Source organism: Neopelma chrysocephalum, unplaced genomic scaffold (assembly GCF_003984885.1).
Source record: "Neopelma chrysocephalum unplaced genomic scaffold, ASM398488v2 Primary Assembly neopelma1_382, whole genome shotgun sequence".
Classification (NCBI taxonomy): Eukaryota; Metazoa; Chordata; class Aves; order Passeriformes; family Pipridae; genus Neopelma; species Neopelma chrysocephalum.
In genome coordinates, this window is record NW_020898046.1 from 1,192,705 (window position 1) to 1,213,396 (window position 20,692).

The 20,692-nt window shown below is 42.0% G+C and overlaps 1 protein-coding gene across 1 annotated transcript in view; it reads left to right on the forward strand.

Moving 5' to 3' along the window:
• UNC5C (unc-5 netrin receptor C) overlaps window positions 1–20,692 on the forward strand; it is a 233,213-nt gene that overhangs the window by 20,029 nt on the left and 192,492 nt on the right. The window lies entirely within an intron of this gene.

Genomic DNA, 20,692 nt, shown 5'->3' on the forward strand with positions numbered 1-20,692 from the left:
ACTACAAAATCAGCCTGTAAACAGATACATCCCAAAACACAGAACTGGTCTGTAGCTCAGCTCTTGCACTTTTATTAGCTGTCATTAAACTGAGTGCTAGATGTTGCTGCCTTTCTTAGCACAGGAAAGAGGTACAAACAGGTACAGTTCTTTTTGTATTTTTTTAACTCGGAGCATCTTCTGCTTTGTGTTCTAAGCAATGACCATTCAGGCTCTGATGTTTATGAAATTGTGTCTGCACTGGAGGACAGATCTGTAGTACATTAGAGTTTATTTCCTCCTTTGGAAGATATACCTAGCAAATCCACTGCTGGAGTCTTCCTGTGTGGAAGCACCCCCAGAAAAGAGCTGGAGTAACTTTCTGAGATACTGTATGAAAACTGCAGGAGTACATGAACAATATGTCTAAAATGCATTGCGGGATGAAAGTGAATCCAAGAGGGACAGGCAGGTATGTTACCTTTTGTTGTCATGTGTAAATAACACAAAGAATAGGGGTTTGGTTATTTTCCTTTTAATAGAACATTTTGGTTAAACTTTTTTGCAGCTTGCAGATGTCAATGCATCAGTAAATTTATATATTTGAAAGTTAAAAACATTTTGGTGGCTGCTAATATTTAGTTTCTATCTATTTCATCTCATCTACAGAAATCTTTTATTTATTGATCAAAAGAAGATTTAGGGATAAAGGATGCCAAGAAGTATTTGGACCCTGGCACTTCAGTAATAATATAAGGAGTAAGCACAATTGTATGTACCATCTTCAACTACATTTCCAGGCAGTATGTATTCAAGAAAACACGCTCCCAGTTTTGTGACAGAAAGCACTGAAAAAGGGCAGAGAGAACTGGATAGACAGAGATACAAAAAGACTAATGGGTGGATACAACGATAAAGAGCTGGGATTAATCAGTCCTTTGCAAAACATAGTAGAAATGCCTCCTTTTTCTTCCTGGGAATGTGCTTGGGACACTGTGTGGTGGCTTCGGTGACCAGGCTGGGGGGTAGGAGAGACAGTGCTGAATTGTCTGTAAATGCTTCTGCACAATCCAACTGGCAGTAGAAATTAGTGCAAACAAAGCTGCTGTCAGTGCCTTGCAGCACCAGGCAAAGGTAGGGACGTGCAGCAGTTGGATGCATGGTCAGGTTTGCTGTCCTGGTGACTCAGCCTTCTTTGTCCCTGAACTATGCACACCAGCCTCTGCATGTCTGCAGGTGAGTGTACCTGCCAAAAGTCTGTGCTGAGTGCTGACGGTGTGTCTGTCAGTAAAATAACAGCTGTTACAAGGCCTTTGCCACAGATGTTGCTGCCTAGTCCTCTGTCTGGCTCCCGCAGTTTGTCCAGGTGAGTGATTTATGGTGTGGAAAGAGGGTAACATATATCAAAGGGAAAAAATAACTATTGACCTAAGAGTGCTCCTGCTAAAGCAGTTTGTGTGGCTTCTCCAACAGGCATTGTGCTTCAATGATCCCATGGTAGAGCTGGGCAAAACCATGAACTGTTTATGAAAGCCTTGGCCCTGCTCTCTGGATGGGCTGTACCGTCCCCCTGGCTCCGCTGGGTCCTCCCACCCAGCACCTCCCATCAGTCTGTAAATCCATTAACAATCACAATCTCTTATCTGCATTTTGTCTTTTTTTGCTTTATGGAAGTTAAGAAGTTAACCTGTGTTACTAGGCTGCCTGTTTTTATCTTTCCTTTGATGCTGAGGGCTTCTTTGGATGGGGTGAAGCTGGTGACTTCTCCAGGCTAAATGAGGTTTCTGCTTGCTACTAAATTTGAGAATATCTTTGTTACTACCTTGTAATATACCTTTGGGTCCAGACGGGTGTTTGAATCCCAGACATAGCGATTTCCTGCACAGAAGTACCACTGGGGCACAATGGTACTGGCACCACAAATGATTTTAGAGGCAAGCCACATTCCCCACTAGTTCAGAAGCAGGGGTTATAGCCTGAGTAGATAGATCCTAAGCACTTGCACTCATTTGACTAGTCTGAGAAAGAAAACGAACTCCCCACAACTACAGCCAAGAAGGCAACATATTTTGGACAAATGGCCAAAAACCCCCTTGCTCTTTGTAAGTGTGGAACATTAGTTCAATCTTCGGACAAATCATTATTAGGTACAAAATGTGACTCTGTTGCAGTAGCTTTTAAAGTATCCCTGGCTTTTTGGCTGTGATTCACCGTCTGGGCATTTTGCTCTAAAGCATCTCTGCCCATGTGTGAACTCCATCCTTCCCCCTTTCTCCTTTGCCCTATGAGGCATTTTGCAGGCCTCAAGTAACAATGTGTGTTATGCACAGTCCTCGAGACACCCTGATGAGCAAATCCTGTAGGAGCTGCCACAGGTACTCTGTCATTGCTGTAGCAGGTAACACTTTGTGCCTTTACTGTAAGAAGCTGCATGTCCCTCCCATGGGGGGCTAGCTGAGCCCTGCACTTTCTACAGATGGTCTCACAAACCAAAAATCCCTGCTCTGCAGTAAAGTCAGTTCTCTCTTGGGGTAGCACATAACTTTACTGTTTGGATGTGGAGGGTTGGTTCTCAGTGTCACTGTAAAATGAATTACATTCTTGTGATTTGCACTGCAGGGGTAGACACTTCCGAAACTGCTAGCTGGAGAAATGGGGCTTGTTTCTGGCTAGGATACAGTTGGGGTTTTGGCACATGGTGTCTTTCTGCTGCTTGTGCACAAATAATTAGACAGGGATTTCCAATTGGAAGTTCATCCTCTGGTCTGAACACTGAGTTGAAAAAATTAGTGAAGCAAAGTATCTCAAAATAGCTGTCATACCTTTTTTTTTTGGTAGTTACTTTTTCTGGTATTGGTTTTGCCTGGCACAGGAGGATTTATGTTATTTTTTCTTCCCCTCCCCCCTTCCAAATCAGAAGGCTATATAACCTATGGATATTAGATTATTTCTTCCAAATGCTGCAGTAAGTATGGAACAAAACGAAAGGAGAAGAATGCTGGAGTTGTACTCACTGGTTGCTTTTCCAGTAGCCTGACAATAACTTTTACACAGAGACACCCTCTGTCCTTGTGCAAAACATTGTTAGGGTTAAAATGTTCACTTCTGCCTTTTACTTGTCTGTTGCATTCAAGATCAGCTTACTGGAGAATTTAAACTGCTGATAAAAATACCAGAAAATGGAGTTGCAGTTTTTTATATTGTCCTAACAACATTCCATTCTCTTTAGTGTAATATTGTAATTTTTAACAGATGAAGAGTGACTTACATACCACTTACGTCTTGCTTAAAACGTGCTAGTCGAAACTCAGTGTCAATGAGATTTTGTATGGGTCCTTTGCCTAGGTATGAATTAAATTCAGAAATGTCATTCATTTGCCCAGGGTAGGAAAAAGACTTGAGGGTTTCATTCTTAAATGCATTTTATTATATAATTTACCACTCTAAATCTTGCTTTGATACTGGGATTATTGCACCTACTTCTTAAAAGGCTGTTTTCAAATCTGTCCATCTAGCACATAATAAATCTGCTCCAGTCATTTAATATATGGTGCAGTACTTTAAACTGCAAATAAATCTGCTTCACTTAATTTATACATGGTAGGGCAAATGCTTGAGCTGGGAAACTGGAATTGTGTATCTAATACAACTGCCCACTTCTGGTGACATGGAGATAATATGCTTTCCATATCAGTCTGTCTTTATATGGAATGTTTTGAGATGTTATATTACTCAGTCAATTATGTATTAATAACATCTTGAAACTCAAGTATGGGGACAGCAACAGCTTTCTTGAGTGACAACCAAGTGATGCTTTCTAGATTTTCTCATACTGTAAAAGCCATGTCTCAGAAGCAAAATGGTGGGTCTGTGTTCTATGGTATGTATTAGCACTATTTAAATGTGCATTACAGGAAATTAGGAAAAGGCAGATGTACTCTGGAAAGATATGGAAAAGATGCAGCAAAACATCCAGGGTGTCTGTTGTGGGGAACAGTGAACCATACCTGGTACTGGTTTGCAATGTGGAATATAAATGAAGTCTTCAGAAAACCTGAGTCTCCAAGACATACTCTAGAACATAAACAACAGGTGGTCAAACAGTGGAACAGGCTTCCTAGAGAAGTGGTTGATGCCTCGAGGCTGTCAATGGGCCAGTTGCCCTTGGACAATGCCTTTAATAATTTGTTTAACTTTTGGTCAGCCCTGAAGGGCTCAGGCAGTTGGACTAGATGATCATCGTAGGGCCCTTCCAACCTATTCTATTATATTTTCTTCTATTCTATTGTATTATATTCTCACCTTGCCTGGTGGGAGGGGATCTTTTGGAAGAATGAGGAGAGAAACATCCATTTGCAGTTATATACCAGCATGTTTGTCTGCCTTAATCTCTTGCAGCTGTTTTGTTAGATATGTTTGCATATGTACTTTAATCTAATACTTACCACTTTTCTTGGCATCAACCCCAATGCAAGAAAAAAACCTGTTACTTTTTAAAAATTCAGGAAATTCTTCATTTGTGTGTGCTGATACTCAAGGCTTCATTGGCAAGTTTGGGTCAGTAAAGAGTGTGATGGAAACTGGATCTGGGAGGTACAGCTCTCCAATAATTTTGAGTCTCCCAGCAAAAACAGTTCTGCTATTGCCTTGCTCTCTGACTACAGAAATACATCCAGGCAATGTAGGGGTATTATATAAACTATTTTGTATGTAGACTTGACCAGTGAAAGCATGTAATTGAGAACTGGCATCTTTCCTTCCTTTTTTAAAAGACACACTGCGAGGATTTGCTCTCTGCTTTGTATTTAGATAATGTCCACTGTAGTTGTCTGTTCCCACTATTTCCCAAGCAAAAAACAAATGAAAGCAGAAATATGTTAAAGCATGTTAAATAGCCTCAGGCTTTCCTTCCAATTTTTTCTTTTTCCTATGACTATGTGAAACTATTTTCAAGAGTTTTGTCTCTTCCTCATTCCTCACCTCCTTTCTCCCCTCACTTCTTCCGAATATATAGGTTTTAAATTTGATTATTTTTGAAGCTTCAGTTAACTTACATGCTTTTCACTGTCATATTTTCTTCTGCACATCATTTTGAAGGGTGGTCCTGACACAGCAGCAGGTTTGCCTCTGGCAGTAGCCCTGCAAGTCAGGAGACCAGCCTATCTCTCAAAAAAACCCATCCCCAGAAACCTTTTTTTAAAAGTTTCTGGCTGAATTCTGCAGACTATTTTCAGAAGCTGTCCCAACAGCTATCCAAATATTTCTTTGCTTCTCTGGATGCTGTTGATAAGGCTGATGCTGTCATTAGTTGTAATGCTTTTTATCTCCCAGAACAAACAGAAGCGTTAATGCGGATTAGCATATTTGTCAGTGTGTCACTAATTTTAATTTCTGTGATTCTTCTGGTCATTCTCATCACTATTTTTCAGCATCTGAATAAGGTAATATTGAAATTATTTGTGAATCTTTAAAGTCTGTTGGGTTGTGGTGTGATTGATCATTTGTCTGAAAATTTGTATTTGGAATGTATTGCATATCTAGGGGTGTCAGCAGCATACTTATGATTTACTATTTTCTAGTGCTAGGAAGCAGAAATGGCTCTTGATATCTTGTATGCCTTGCCAGGTGGAATGGTATATTGCCAACACAAAGACTTTGGGAGTAAAGTGAACATAAAAATTTTCCATGAAAATAATTCCGTGAATACTGGCAAACAGCAAACATAGCTGAATAATACTCAGATCAGATTGTAAATAAAACTAAGAAGGAAATAAGGCGATATATAACTTGTAAAGAAGAACATGATAATTCATGTTTTGTCCCTACTTTATCTTCTTGCTGCCTTTTTTCAGCACCAATCAGAATTGCCATGGTTATTTTGAAATGCACCTTTGAGTTATGGGGTTTCGGGAAACATAAATCTCAACGGCTCTACTTGTAGTGCTTTCTTCCATTGCATTCTGCCTCTACTATCACATTAGGCATTCTACCTGAACATATATTATTCTTTTATAGAATTGCAAATATTTGTTTAGAGAAAAAAATCTGACCATTTAAAATCTCTCTAAGGGAGAAAAAAAAAAGAAAACAAAAAACAGTAAAATCTGTGAGACTTCAAATAAACCTTTTCTCTCTGCAAGTGGGAAAGGGAGATGAAGAAAGAGGGTAAGTCAGAAGGAGAGAGCAGTTCTTCCCTGCTCAAAGTATCCGCGGGAGTGGTAAGTTGTGGGAGGCTGTGGAGTGCTTCAGCCATTGGGATTGAGCACACACCATGTTTCTCGAGTGACTGTCAGTGGTGGCACTCAGACCCATTGGAGAGGAGTTTAGGCTGGCTGTCTCCCCCTTGGAGAACTAGCACAGCCAGAGCCTCCCTCTGGTATTTTATCAGTGCTTGTGTGAGGAGTGCCAGCTTACGCCGAGTAAAAACACATCTGCTATCTTGCCTGACTTTTTCTTTCCTCTTAAAGTCAAGGAAAGTCAGCTCTTGGAGAGTAGATAGCACACTCTGTGATTACAGCTAATGCAGTCACTAACATCTTCCAGATGTTTTATAGTCTCTTGCATCAGTTTCACAATGAAATTCCTCTCATTGTTGCCCATAATTTCTCTTATTTTCAGTTAAATAAAAGTGGATATGTTTTTTATAAGGTGTAAACCACTCAATTTTAGCAGTCTGGAACAAAAATTTACTGTCTGACAGCTCTGTGTGGAGTTTGTTGGATTTTCGTAAACTGGCTTCAGTAGAAAGAGGATTGACTGTGTAGGAAACATTTACCTACAGAAGCTTACTGTCAAACAAGGAGTCAGGGAAATAGGTATTTCTTACATGAGGTTATACAAACCAGGATATTCTTGTACATAAAGAATAAGGATTGAATTCTTGCAGTCCTGCCTGGCTGCTGAAGCTGGGGAGTGAAAAGGCAGTTGGGGATTCTTCTGTGAATGTATGGTAAATGCTTTCATCTTCAGTTGGAATCAGTCATTTTCAAGCCCTTCACTAGGCATAAAGTCTCAAAGCTTGGAAGCAGATCTGCATGATTCAGTTGAATAAATGTGTTTGACACAGAAGACAAATATTGTACTCAGTAGAGCAATTTTGAAGTCTAATACTCTCCTCTCCCAGCTAATTCTAAGGCTTAATTACTGAATACCAATATCATATAATTCACAAATAATTCCCTGTCTGCCTTTTGTTCACTTGTGCCTTTAGTACCATATTATCAACTACCAAAAAGATTATCAGATAGCATGATGGGTTTGCAGATGCTCTGCAGTGCCAAAAATATCAAAATGCAATGACTTGCCAATTTGCAAAGTGGTGTTTCACTGGCTCAATAGGAGTATTATTCCACTCTTTGGTTTTCCAAGTCTGATTTACATGCAGTAATAATACCTTCCCTTCATAATACTATTAATCTCCCAAGTGTGAGACAGACCGAGTTTCCTTTGTATTCATTCAAGAAAATATATGCTTTACCTGTATACCTTACAGATTAGTTATCTGCCATCAAATTAGTGTCGTTCCAGGAAATAGGAGGAGGCCAAGCCTTTCTGCATGGGCAGCTTCTGCCCAAATATAAACAACTGCAGCTCTACTGACTTTATATTGCATGTTTTTTCTGCGGGGCTCCATTTGGTCCCCTTTATCAACTTGAGAAGATACTTCTTTTACATTAGTTTCTTGAAAGGCTGAGCTTTCATGTAAGAGCTTTTGAGTGTCACTTTTCAGTTAGTTGAAGTACTGTACACAAAAGGACATAAAAGCAATATATCTAGCGCTGGAAATTGCTAGAATTGATTTTTGTACCATAAATTGATCTTATTTTTAGCAATAATCATATTACATTATTGCATCTAGAGATTTGATAGATGTGTGCAGTTTTTTCTCCCTTTAATGAAAAGGTGTCAGTCAGAAACTTTTAGCATTCCTGTACTCAGTGTAAAAATAACACTGTGAGAAGGGATTTTTATTGTGAATATATACCCCATCATCAGACAGAGCAATTCAATTATTTCACCTGACAAAGAAAAAGGCGTGAAAACTGAATTGCTACAAATCCCTTGGAAAACAGTTTCAGACTTTGCTGAGCACTTACAGTCTCACCTGATAATTGCCCACTCCAAGGAGAGGAAGTTTCCACTTTATGATCCTTTGATCTTGGAGAGGTGCAAGATGGCTTCATGGAAGATCATTGCTCCTGTTAGTTTTTTTGACATATAAATGAAAATTTTAGTGGAAGCTCAGTTTCGTCATGGCTCTCAAGTTCCTTGGGCTGAGTGGGTGAGTTCAGAATACTCCTTATTGTTTTCTGAGTTCCTGGCCTAGATCTGTTCCTAGACTTTAATCCCCCTGAAATATCACATATGGCAGCCTCAAGAAGAGTAATGTAGTAGTAAGTGTTGCCAGCCTGCCTAACATAGGTGGAACTTTTCTCTGCTGTTTGGCTTTTTGTGCTGAAGGAGGTGGCAGCAGCTCAAAGCATTACCCTGAGCATCCGCGATCAGTGAGAGCAGCAGCTTGAGTCTTTCTGCACGTGAGTTGCCATCACATTCAGGGCTGCAAATTCTCTGTCACCAAATGCAAAGCCACGCACCCTTTGGAGATGATTCAAGGCTGTTGGGTGCTAGGCATGACTGTGACTGCAGCACAGTGACTTATGCGAGGGGACGGGGGAGATGAGGAGGTTAGAGAGTGGTAGGACTGAAGATAAAGCTGTTTGAGGCAGTTAGCAAGAGAAATTACACTGTTTTTACTCTGACGTTGGGTTGGCAGCCATGGCTTTGCATAGGGGTTTGTGTCGTTTCCCCTAGTATGTGTTTATAGAGGATGCATGCTGTCACTTAAGGAGGAGGAGTCTTCAGTGCCTTCTGCCGTGTGCCCAGGCAGATGGCTACATCCTCCCACAGCTTTCTAGGAAACTGCATCAGAACAGCAGAGCTTATGGCAGCACGAAGAGCAGTGGAATAGGGCTTCAGAAACCTCAGAGACGCTCCTGTGCATGCAGAGCAAAAGTGAGGTGACAGGCTCAGGAAGACTACGTAGGCACTAGAGCTGTGCTGGGCTAAGCCCCAAACTCAAACATGGGGAGCAAGTGCTGAGTTAACCCTCTGAGAAAGATAGGCTTTTAATGGTGCTGCTACAGTGTAAAGTGCATCAGTAGGATGTCTCAGAGAAGCCTTGTGTTGCTCCTGACCATGTTAAATCTATCTGTGCCTGAACAAAGGCTGTTGGTTTCTAGGGCTACCTATCCATTACTTCAGTCAAACACATGCAAGGGCTGGAGGAGGAGGATGTTAGAGCAGCAATTAGGTGAAGTATTAAGGAGCCACAGCTGGCCACTTAGCTTGTCATTAACGACCACTGCTAGTTTGGAGTCAGGAAACACTAGAAATCTGCTGAGGAGGCCTGAATTAGCAAAATTGTGAGGACAGTTTTGAGATCAGATGTTCGAAGGACTAATTAACTTTTGGAAAAACCACCTGCTGATAGATCCATACTGAGTCTTTGAGACTTCAGGGGTAGGACCACCACAGAGCGGGATGTGATCCTGGGGCTATGGTGTGGCAGAAGCCACAGCCACGAAACCTCTCCTCTGCCCCAACAGAACCTGCTGCAGGAGCCCAGCTGCAAAGTCAGTGTTGGAAGTGCTTGAGGAAACCATAGGGTCTGAGCTGGAATTTACAGATATAACGAGGGATAATTTTTGAATGACGAGGGGTGGGCATCAATAGCAAAGCTGGAATAGTGTGTTGAATCCTGCTTGTTTGTCCATTCATTTGTGATTTTATACTTGTACCCTCTAATGGCTTCCGTCCCCACTTTAACATGAACATCCTTTTTAGCTTGCTGACCTCCAGAAGCTACCATGAAGCTGAGTTCATTAAGCTTCAAAGTTTTCAGCCTCAGCAGGGGCTGAAGAACCACCTGCATATAAAGCACTGTTGAAGGAGCACAGTAGTATTTTATTAAAGCAACACATCATGCAGGTTGATACTCCTGTAGCACCAGTTCCTAGAAAGAAAGAAATAGCCAGAGATTTCTTTTTTCTTTTTTTTTTTTTTGGGTGGGGAGTGGGGGAGGGATTTTGCCTCCTATCTGAGAGAAGCATTTAAGAATGGATACTAAGAGATTACTTTCTTAACAGAGGCTTCTTAGCCACTTTCCCTCTGATTCAGTGTTATTGCAATGTATGGGACTCTTATGGCTGTTATTGCCATATAATGCAATGAGTGACAAACACTACTTAGCATACTGAATGGGGGCACTGTCCCTAGCTTAATCTACCTAATGCCCCCACTGCAAGATATAAATAGATTAAGAGAGAAAATTCAATAATTTCTCCATTTTCCCACCAGAGCAATACACATTACATGTTCCTTGACATCTAATTGCATTACATGGCAGGGATGCAATAAACATTTAATGGCAGTCACAGTCATCTGTCACTTTCCTTTATGTTGGTAATGTTCAGTATGATTTACATGCTTAATGCTGAACATTTTCAGGGGGAGGGAGGAAGGGAGAAGGATATGAGTAACCCACATCAAAGTGCTTTTAACTAAAATATTTTCTTTAATTAGTTAAGAAAGAGATTGAGTATGTAGTGCTCCTGAGGTGCCTTAATTAATGCCTTATGAAACCAGGATGGGACTTTAAAAGTCTTGGTCCTGATTTATCTCCAATAATACTGTAGTTTTGCACAGGTATAATGTGATGGAAACAAATCTGGAGTCACACGCGTGAGTTAAGTGCAAATGATTTTAAGTGTTTAGGGAAAAATGTTTGACTCTAGCTTGTTACTTTGACATCTTCATAAATCAATGCGAGACCCCTGGTGGCCTAGTGGTTAGCGTGCAGGACTTTCACTGCTGCGACCACGGGTTCAAGTCCCCGGTCTCCTGGCCTGATGGAGGTCGTTAGCCCTGTGTGGCCATCCATCTATGAGAAGGACACTCTAAACAAACCTACGTCCTGAGGACCTCACTGCCATTGTCCAAGCTTGCTTGGCCCCGGCAGATGAACCTTAGGATTAAAGGGTGGGCTCAGTTCAGCGCAGGCTGTGTCTCACCTAAAAAATCCATTGCGCAGGCTGGAAAGGTAAAAAGACCTTTCCCCAAATCTTCGTTCGCGAAGATGGGCCATTATTATTATTATTTTTAAATCAATGCATTTCAGAGGGAGGTGTGATGGGTATATATAGGTCTGATATATGTATGTATTTCAGGACATGGTATATGGAATTTGTCTATACAGCAAATCTTCCATTAGCTTCAAGAAGAACAGGGTTTCATCACAAGTCTGTAAAAACATGGAGGCCTTGTTCATGTTGAACGCTGTAATGGAAAAGCTACAAATTCATGTGGACATGTTAATATTAAATTACATTTCTCTCTCCCTGGGCAAGGTGAGGGGAAGATGCTCAGCCACACTTCTCGTGAAACTGCCCTGCTTTGCCTGTGTAGATTTTTACCATGCGATGGGGTAACACATTCCACATCCAGTGGCCAGCCCCAGCTGTTTCTAAACAGAGCGAACAAAAGATTTTGCGTACTTTTTTCTTGCAGCAGCATCGAGAACTGTGCTTTTGAATACACAGGCCATTGGCTTTATTGAGCAAAGTTAAATGACTGCTTCAAAAAGTGTCCACACCAATGTTTTTTGAATTTACTAGTGTCCTGGTTAGAACGGCTGGGACCAATTCATCCCTGGATGGGTGTAACCCAAAACTGTGTATTCTATAGCCTCCATGCCATTTCCCAAAAACTGCTGTCAGTAGAGGCCTGCAAGGTGGGAAGATGTTCCTGTACCCTTTTATGGAATTCCCCGCTCTGATATCCTTATATGGAATTCCCCGCTCTGATAAGAGGGACTGAGCATCCACATGCCCTTTTATGGAATTCCCTACTCTGAGGGAGGGACTGAGCACTCCCGCCTGAACTGGAGAGTATATAACTGGGAGTTTCAGAGCCTTGGGGCTCTCTCTCGTGGGACCCAGAGGAAGACTGCAGACCACCGCTGCTCCCAACCAGGCTGAGACCACCACCCTCAACTGGACTGCAATCACCACTTCTGACCAGACTGCAGCAGCTCTCCCATCAGCAGGTTTATTCCCTCTCCCTTTGCTTTGGACTCGGGGGGTGGGCCAAGGTACACCACTTTTGTTCATACCCCAGGGTGCTGGGTTTGTACATTTGGGTTTTGTGGATTAAAACCAATTGTCTGTCTGTATAATTGTACTTATTGCATTATTTTAATAAATTGTTATTCTGACTTATAAATCTCTCTTTTGAATTGAGTTCATTTTGCCTTGCTGGTTAACTTTTAAACCAGCACAACTAGATAGGTGTGAAATGTTAAAAGCAAATAAATCCCGATGTAGGTTAGAAGAAGGCATAAACCAGACACAATAACAAAGTTAGTGTGAATTAAAAGAACAATTTTAAGGCAGTAGGAAGGCACAGGGTTATTCTGGACAGAGCAACAGCAAGTCATCATCTGGTGAAAACTTTCAGCCGGTGTGAATTTGAGCCAAACGGTAGCCTGCAGGTGACTGCAGTCTCTGTAGCCCATTAACAGTCTCTTGAGGCCTGTAATCCTGCAGCTGAGCCCATTTCTTACTCTTTCTGAGAGCTCGGTTCTCATTTAGGTTTGCTTTGCTGTGCTTGTGGCTTGCAAGCAAATTGGGAAGCAACTGTGCTTTGCTACAGCATTGTGGTTCCCCAGCAGTCAGGCAGTTTCCCTTCTCCTATGAATCCCCCAGGATTGCTCTAATGTTTTGTCTCTTAATTTTGTTTTTGTTCTCAGTAGAGAAAAAGAAGGGGAATGGGTTTTAGTTTTTCTGTCTATTAGGAAGTCAGGGCTGGGCTTCTTGGGATCTTTCACTAAAGGATGGGATAAGTGGAACAGAAATCCAGTCCTGAACTACTCTGACTACTCTGTCCTGAAAGAGCTCCTAGAAATTGTGCTCAACCAGGATGAAACACAGTGTGTGTGTACGTGCATGCATGTACAGAGATTCACTTATTGATAAATTCACCTCTGTAGTTTGTTAGTGGGTTACCTGCTGTAGGGTGCTCTGGGCTTTTGCTAATTTGACAAGGTCACCTGACGTGGCACTATCTGCAATGCAAACAATTACCAAAGGCAGCTTTTCTTCTGTGAATCACTAAATCATTAACTTCTGTGTCACTGAAAAAGTATCCTAGCTACTGTTTGTGTCCTTCTCAATCAATATCCCCAGACAGAGTATCCATGTCCTTTATCCCCCCCAGGAATGACTAAACCTCTCCAGCAGCTCGGAGTCACTCAGCTAATGGGCAGGGGAGCATAGACCTTAATTGTCCCTGACACCAACACAGCCGCTTTTCTGCTTTGCATATCAATAGTGTACATCTCTGTCAGCGCAGAGGCAAATTGAGTTATGGAAATGCTCGGGCTGCTCTGCGAGCACACGGCGTTGGGTTCGGGGCACTGACTTGGTTCTGCCGGCAGACCTGGGGTGGTAACACCCTGCTGACGGCAGTCACTTGTCACTCGTTGATCAGGTCGAATACATCCTGCTGCTGCCAAGTTGCGCGATACCAGTTCGGCGAAATCCCCCCGGCTTCTGCCTTGGGGTGCGAGTCTGAGCTTTGTCCCGCCGGGAAGGGGAGAGGAGAAAACAGAGGGGACAATGCGGCGGCAGCACCCACGCGAATGGTGCCCGCGCCCTCTGGCGGCCACCCTGGGCAGCGAGGGGGAGGATGAGGATGAGGAGAAGCTGGGCACCCGTTGTTTTGAAACCTCTGCGATAGTGTTGCCAACCTCCTAATGCAGCTTTAGAACAAAGAAACACTTTAAACGTTTAAAGCGTTTTAATAATTCCACTAAATCCCCATGAAACTACCTCCACGGCAATTAAAAATGAAGATTACAGCTATTGCTATCAGTCCCTTGCATTCAGGGCATCAGAAATTTTAAAAACCTGGAAAAGATAATAATGACTGAAGTTTCGATTGTGTTATTTTTTACATGTACACTTTGGACTCATCCATGTGCATGTTTTAATTGAAATCTCTAGTTATCTTTAACGGTAAAAAACCCCAACTCATAGCGTTATTAATTTTCTATTTCACATTCTGTGGTATGTCTTGTAACTTTCTAAAAGGAGTTGAGGTACTAATGTGGCCCTAACAACTGCAAAACTCCAGGTCTTTTCTTTACAATAGATGTAATGTAGTAATTTGTGGGGCTAGCAGAACCTGCAAGTGTAGATGTAACTGCTTAATAGATGCACTGAATCTGGGGATGACTGAGCTGGAATGACTACACCATGCCTTGCTGTCCACTTAGTCATAAGTACATGCTTTGATTTAATTTTCTGCTAATGAGATGAAATTTTACTTAACTGAAAAGATTGCAAGGATTACTGCCTGTCTGTGCAATTGGGATTTTGTGGTATGAGGTGTTGGGAGCTTTGTTTTTACAAGCAGCAAGTCTTTAAGAAATCTTCCCATACAACTAATATCAGAACAATATTTTGAATCTTATAGATAGTGTAAAATTGTATGTATTTTTCATCCTGTGTGGTATTTAGTGTAGAACAATGTATGATTTAACCCAAGGCAGCTGCCCCAGTACCAACCCCTCTTACCTCCCACTGCAGCCAGTGCTGGACCACAAGAAAACTGCTTGTATGGGAGGGTATGGTGCTCCCAAAACATACAGTACTTTGTATGGTCCCCCCAAATCTGTCATTTCTCCCCACCCACCTGGCTCTGCTTTCTCCGGAAGCATCTGTGTTCATGAGTGAGTGTGGGAAGATGTCTCCTCTTATGCATTGGCTTAAATATTCATCTTTGTTGCTGGTTTATTATTGTGCTTCAGGCCTCCTTAGAAGTTTTGATAGAAACGTGCATATAGATATAGTCAGGAATCCATTTATTATTTGCAAATTTATGCTTAACTTTGGCTATTAAATAAACAAATGGGAACAATCTGTACCAGTATTACTAAACTGCTTGAAATATTCATTTCAGTCAGGTCTTGCAGTGATGTAAATTACTGTAACCACATTCAAATCAATGTTACCGTGCAATTTAGAGCAATTTGGAAATCTGGCTGCAGTAGATATTATTTGTTAATAATTGGGGGAATGAGTTTTATTTATTCCTTTGAGGATAAACTCAGAGAAGCTTAGATTTAAAAGCAAAGTTGTATCTCACTATATATAATTAATTTTATGTATAATCCATATCTCAAGAGCATATGCCATAAACCAGTATAAAAATCTCTAATCCTTGGAAATATTATTTTTATAAAAACACATTTGCATAGCATACAAAGTGTGACTTCATCAAAAATAATAATAGTTTTTATAAGCTGTTTTCATACTGTGAGTCAGCATAAAGGACCATGTCAGAGACGAAAAGTATTGGGGATTGTTCGGTAGAGGTTACTCAGCATCCCTATTGACTGGCTACCCCAGAAGGGAGACTCAAAAGCAGAACAGGGTGCTTAGCATGCTCTTGATGGAACTCTTGAAGGAGTGATGTGTCAGTCCCTGGTCAGAGAAAGAGACTCATCTCTTCTGCTCATTTCAGATGTTCCTGAAAATATGTGTGTGTATTTATCTCTCTCAATATTTTTATATACAGACACGTATACAATAATGAGGAATGCACAAATTTAGAAAGTAATTTCCATCCTTCTACAGTGAAAATAGAGTTTCTTTATTGGAACCATGCTGATACTGTGCTTTAAATGCAATACTGGCAAATGCTTGAGGCTTTACACCCTTAAAGGAAGAAGTCGATTCTTCCCTTTCCACCACAAGGCACAGGAAGCATCATTGTCCCTCTGCCCTCCTCCAAGAGGGAGGACAAGCATCACTGTCCTCTCCCAAGCAGGAGGCCCCAACTTGCACTCATGTTAAATGTCACATGGAGCACCCACAGTAGAGCAAGACTCACTGTTCAGGAGCTTTAGGGACACGTGGAGGAAACCCACTCAGGCCCAGGGTTTGGCAAGGCAGGGGTGAAATGCTTCAGCCCCCGTGTAAGGTGGTGCTTAAAACCTGAAAGGTCCCTGGGAGTTTTGTGGCTATGCAACAGGCAGGATCCTGGTTTTACAGGTCTTATCTGTAATGATTTGGAGGTGGGGAGACTTTTGGCTTCCTCAGACCTGCTCTGCCTGGCAGCAAGCATGCTTTTGCTATGCTGCACTATCTATCATTACCTATTCATCAGAAGCTGTGAGTCAGCTGCCTGGTCCTCTGAGTGTTCTGCCTTCCTTTAATGTATTCCTAAATTGCTTAAAAGTTTATTTGTAGCTGTAATAGCCTGTGCTATCCTAATTTCTGTCTTCATGTTTGTAAAATCGTATGTCAGCAGCCATCAACATTTGAAATTATTGCAACATATTTCAATTACATCCCTTTGATGCTGGTAGACTGTTTAAGAATAAAATAACAACCCTGCACTTAATGCAATAAAAGTTTCCCCAAAACTGGTTTATATCATCATCATTCATTCAGTATGGTTGAAAACATTTTGCATAATGCTCTTAGAGTGACTTGCCAGTGAACAATACAAGTTAATATTGATTTTAACACACCCAAATGATTCCTTAAATCCCCAAATGCTTAACAAAAATTTTAGTGTAGTCTTATAGAAGAATTCATGGATGCGAGCTGAATAGCATGCAAAGAGCAGTAGATTCTTCCATTCCAGAATACAACCTGATATATGACATACTTGTTTATCTTACCTACCCTCCAGGTAAACAGATTCATGGCTCCATAAATATTTGGTATGGTCTCTTCTTTCCCCTCTTATTTTCTTTTTATTTCTTTTTATTTCTTTTTTTTTCCCCAAAGATCGCGTAAGTGTGTTTTTAGCACCACTTCACAATAATGAAATCTAGCTGCCTTGAGTAGCAATGGGGATTTGTCCATCTGACCTCATCCTCTGATCTCGTTTCAACTGTTTTAATTTCTGCTCCTATATGAGCAGTGTTCCCAGCAAGCTAAGGGGTGAGACGTGGAGAAGGGAGATCTGTAGTTCACAATGAGAAGTGCTAATAGAGTTGGTTGGTTTGTTGGGTCTTTTTAAGATCAGAGACCTGAAAGTGTGCTTGCATTGTGAAAGTGGAAAGCCAAAGAAGAGGTTTGGGTAAATAAAAAAATAAAGAAAGACGGCTCAGAAGGGAGATTGGAAGAAGAGGTATGTGAAGGTCATGCCAGGAGGATGGAGATCCCACCTTCCAGTCCAGATCTGTACAGATCAGCTGGGTCAACTGGGAAGGAAAAGCCTCTTCACTCCGGTGACCCTTGCCCTCCTCTCTGCAGCTGGGAATTTTACATCTATATAAGCTGGAGACTAGGATGCACCAAGAACTCATATGAGGTTGAAAAATTGTTTTACTTGTAAGCCACCAAGCAGCGGTTGCAGACAGTAATACATCTGAGTCACTAGTAAAGTAGGTTAGATTTGAATTAGTGACCTATGGTGAAAAATTCTGTACGCAACCACCGCTCCCTGGAGGAATGCATTGCCCTTTCCTCTGGGTGGTCATTAAGCACAAGTTACGTTTTTATCTCTCTGGCTTATGCATTAAGTGCCAAGGGAAGGAAAATACAGAAGGTATACAGAAGAAATACCTTACTCTAACGCTGCACAAACTTGCTAATATTTGTGCAGCTTCATATTTTCTCAATTTTTGTCCAATATTTTTGAAGTCAGAGTTTGCTGTGCCAGAAAGACTTGGCACCCAGGTTGCAAGTGAAATCATGACCAAAAAGTAGTTCTTGTTTTTGTCTATTTTCTTTTCCAGTCTGAGAGAGACAAAAGCATTAATCATACTGATGTTTTAACAACTGATGTCGAGCAAGCACTGTGTCTTAGCTTTGGGCAGCAAAGGAGGCATGAGTGCGGGAACCACCAGTCTCTCTCTGGTCTGCTTTCACCCTCCTTTCCTTTCTGAAACCTCCATTACTTGCTGCATCATCTCTTCCTTTTTGCACTGATTCATGCATGGAGGGTTATTTCCTCTGCCCAGAGGAAGGGGGAATGTGGCCCCGGGGGCTTCATCCCATTGAACGCAGTAGAGTAGATGGCTTTGCATCCTCTGCCATGTTTAATTCACCCATTGCCATTGTTTCCTCTCCCTGAGGTGCCAAGGAGGGTGTCAGCTGAGTCTGCAGCATGGCACACTTCCTCCACGTGCAGGACTGGCACGGGCATACTCAGGGACACTCCAGTGTCAGTGCTGCACGTACCTTAAAGCAGAAACTATTACACTTTGAAAATTGCTTTGAGATTCTAAATTGCTTTTTTCGTCCTTCGGGATGAAAAGTTCTATATCAGTGTATTATTATTAATGAGAATAAATTATTCTTGAGGCAGTGAGGCTGCCTGGCTTCCTATGGAGTGAAATGAGTAAGCACTTTCCCATGAGTATGCCCGAAATAAGAAATACCAGCAGATGAGGCCAGCAGACGGGCAACCTGATGTTTCACTGCCATGCATGTGATCTGCTTCCTCAAATGGCCACGGGAGAAGATGCCCTGAAGAAGAAGTGTGCCATACTGCTGGAGGCATGCTCCCAGGTGGCAGGGCTAGTGCCAGCTCTGAGGCTCACTGGTTACCTTTGCTGGGAGCTGGCTGTACCAACTTGCTCCTTGAGAGGTTCAGTGAAGTCCCAGCTTGGTGGCTGAAGCATTTCCACCATTTGTTTTTCTGGGATCCCTTCCATTTCCTCTGAATCGGCCTCTTGTTTGCCCACCCCCCCTGCCTGCACGTGCTCCTGCCGTGCTCCCTGAGCCCCTGCCGATTGCTCACACTGCTTGGATGGGGGTGGTTTGGGGCCAACAAATGATTACGAGTCAAATTTCAGTAACTTTATCACTGACTTTTGGCAACACCTTGGTCTCCAGTTACTTCTAAAACAGTCAAGTTCATTCCTTCAAGTTCAAGAAAAGACGAAATAAACCCCTATGCTTGTCACTGGCTATGGAGAAGCTTGTTTTTTCTTACCCTGCTGCTGACTTTTAAATATTCAGGATTTATTGTTTTGAAAGACACCCTGTGCAAAGACATATTTCAAAAGGCAGAGAGGCTGACAGTGCTTAACATGTGCTCTGGCACTTTGAGAGCTCTGCTAACAAAGTGAGCTTTGCAAAGATACGTTTCAACTAGGAGCAATAGAAATGTTTAATGTAATGGATCTGTGGCCATGCATGAGAAGGAACAGTTTTGCACAGGCTTGAGAAGGGGAGAAGTGGAGGACTGACAAGTCGTGTGATGGCAGATTTGTGCAGCAGTTCTTTTGCTTCTGTTTTTCCAGTAAGTGAGAGGCGAATGCTAACCATTTGGTGCCAGGGAGCCTACTTTCTGAAAGTAATCACGACACTGTGAAGAAAAAGGAAAACAGTTGTGATCCACCTCCCAGCCGCTTCATACCAAGTTTTCAAGGTTGAACTAAAGCCAAATCATTAAAAAGGTTTTCATTAATTGCTGTTCTTTCATGCAAAATGTGTTTATTTGCTAATCTGAAAACAAAAAAGGTGAGAAGGCTAAAAAAACCTCAAACCCCCAAAAACCAAGAGACCCACTACCACCTTTCTTACTTTCTACAAAGCCTGAAGGGAATGAGGTGGCTGATGATTCGGAATGAGAGAGAGGGAAAGTGGCTGGGGGATAGTGGTGGTTTTATCCAGGGGGATATTCAGCACAAGGGAGTCTTACTTCATGGCAAGCAGTACAGCTGCTGACAATAACTAGCTCAAGAAGTGTGTGCCCACCAGTCAGCAAGGCCATGACCCTGTGACACCAGGTCTCTGGCAGCAGCACTGACCCGAGGGGACTTGCAGCCTCCTGCCTCTGCCTTGAGCTGTGTGCATCACCTCTGCAGCTCTGCCAGCTGGGTTCAAAACAGCTTGTGAAGCTGGTATTGATGCCAAGACCACTGTAGTCTGGAGATTTGGCTTGAATATGTAGAACCTGTAGTTGCTTACTCACGCTTTTGTGGGTAGTAAAGTACTTCTTGGCCCTGGGTGCATGTGTCCCATTTTCACACCTGCATGCATGCCTTTTCCAGGAATGTGGAAAGGAAATAAGAAGGAAATAAGTGCAGTCAATCCTCTCATGAAAATGTTCTGAACAACAGAAAACTCTTTTTCCCCTTAAAAAAAAAGAAAAAAAAAGGAATGGTGAGGAATACAGCAACTGCAGGCTTTAGTTGTTGGGGGTCTGCTGGGGAAGATGGGGTAGGAAATTCTTTTGGAGGGTTTGGTGTAGAGCATTACAGCTGAAAAATGTTATTTGTCTGAAGAAGGCTAAACGAATAATAAAAGGAAAATCTGTTTTACCCGTGCCATTGAGAGACAGCACTGACAAGAAGAGGGCATAGGTTTTATGGGCCTTTTGTTTTTTCTTTTGCGTAAGTGTTTGTATGAATTTTCAAATACATAAGCTCAGGTTTTTGATCCAGCAAATGCTGGGCTAGATACTACTCACTGTATGTCTGTGTGTCGACAAGAAACAGAAGGGAAATAATGAGAAGGTAGAGAAGCATTTTCTTTTCCTTAGAGCTGAAAGCCCTTGTCTGGAGAGCTCTGTGAGTTCAGCATCTGATGAGCTTTCCCATCTTCTAGGAGTAGGAACATAGGTAAGATAAGCAGTAGAGCAGTTATGAGCTCTCCTGGATCTGTTCTGAATCCCACACAATGGAGAT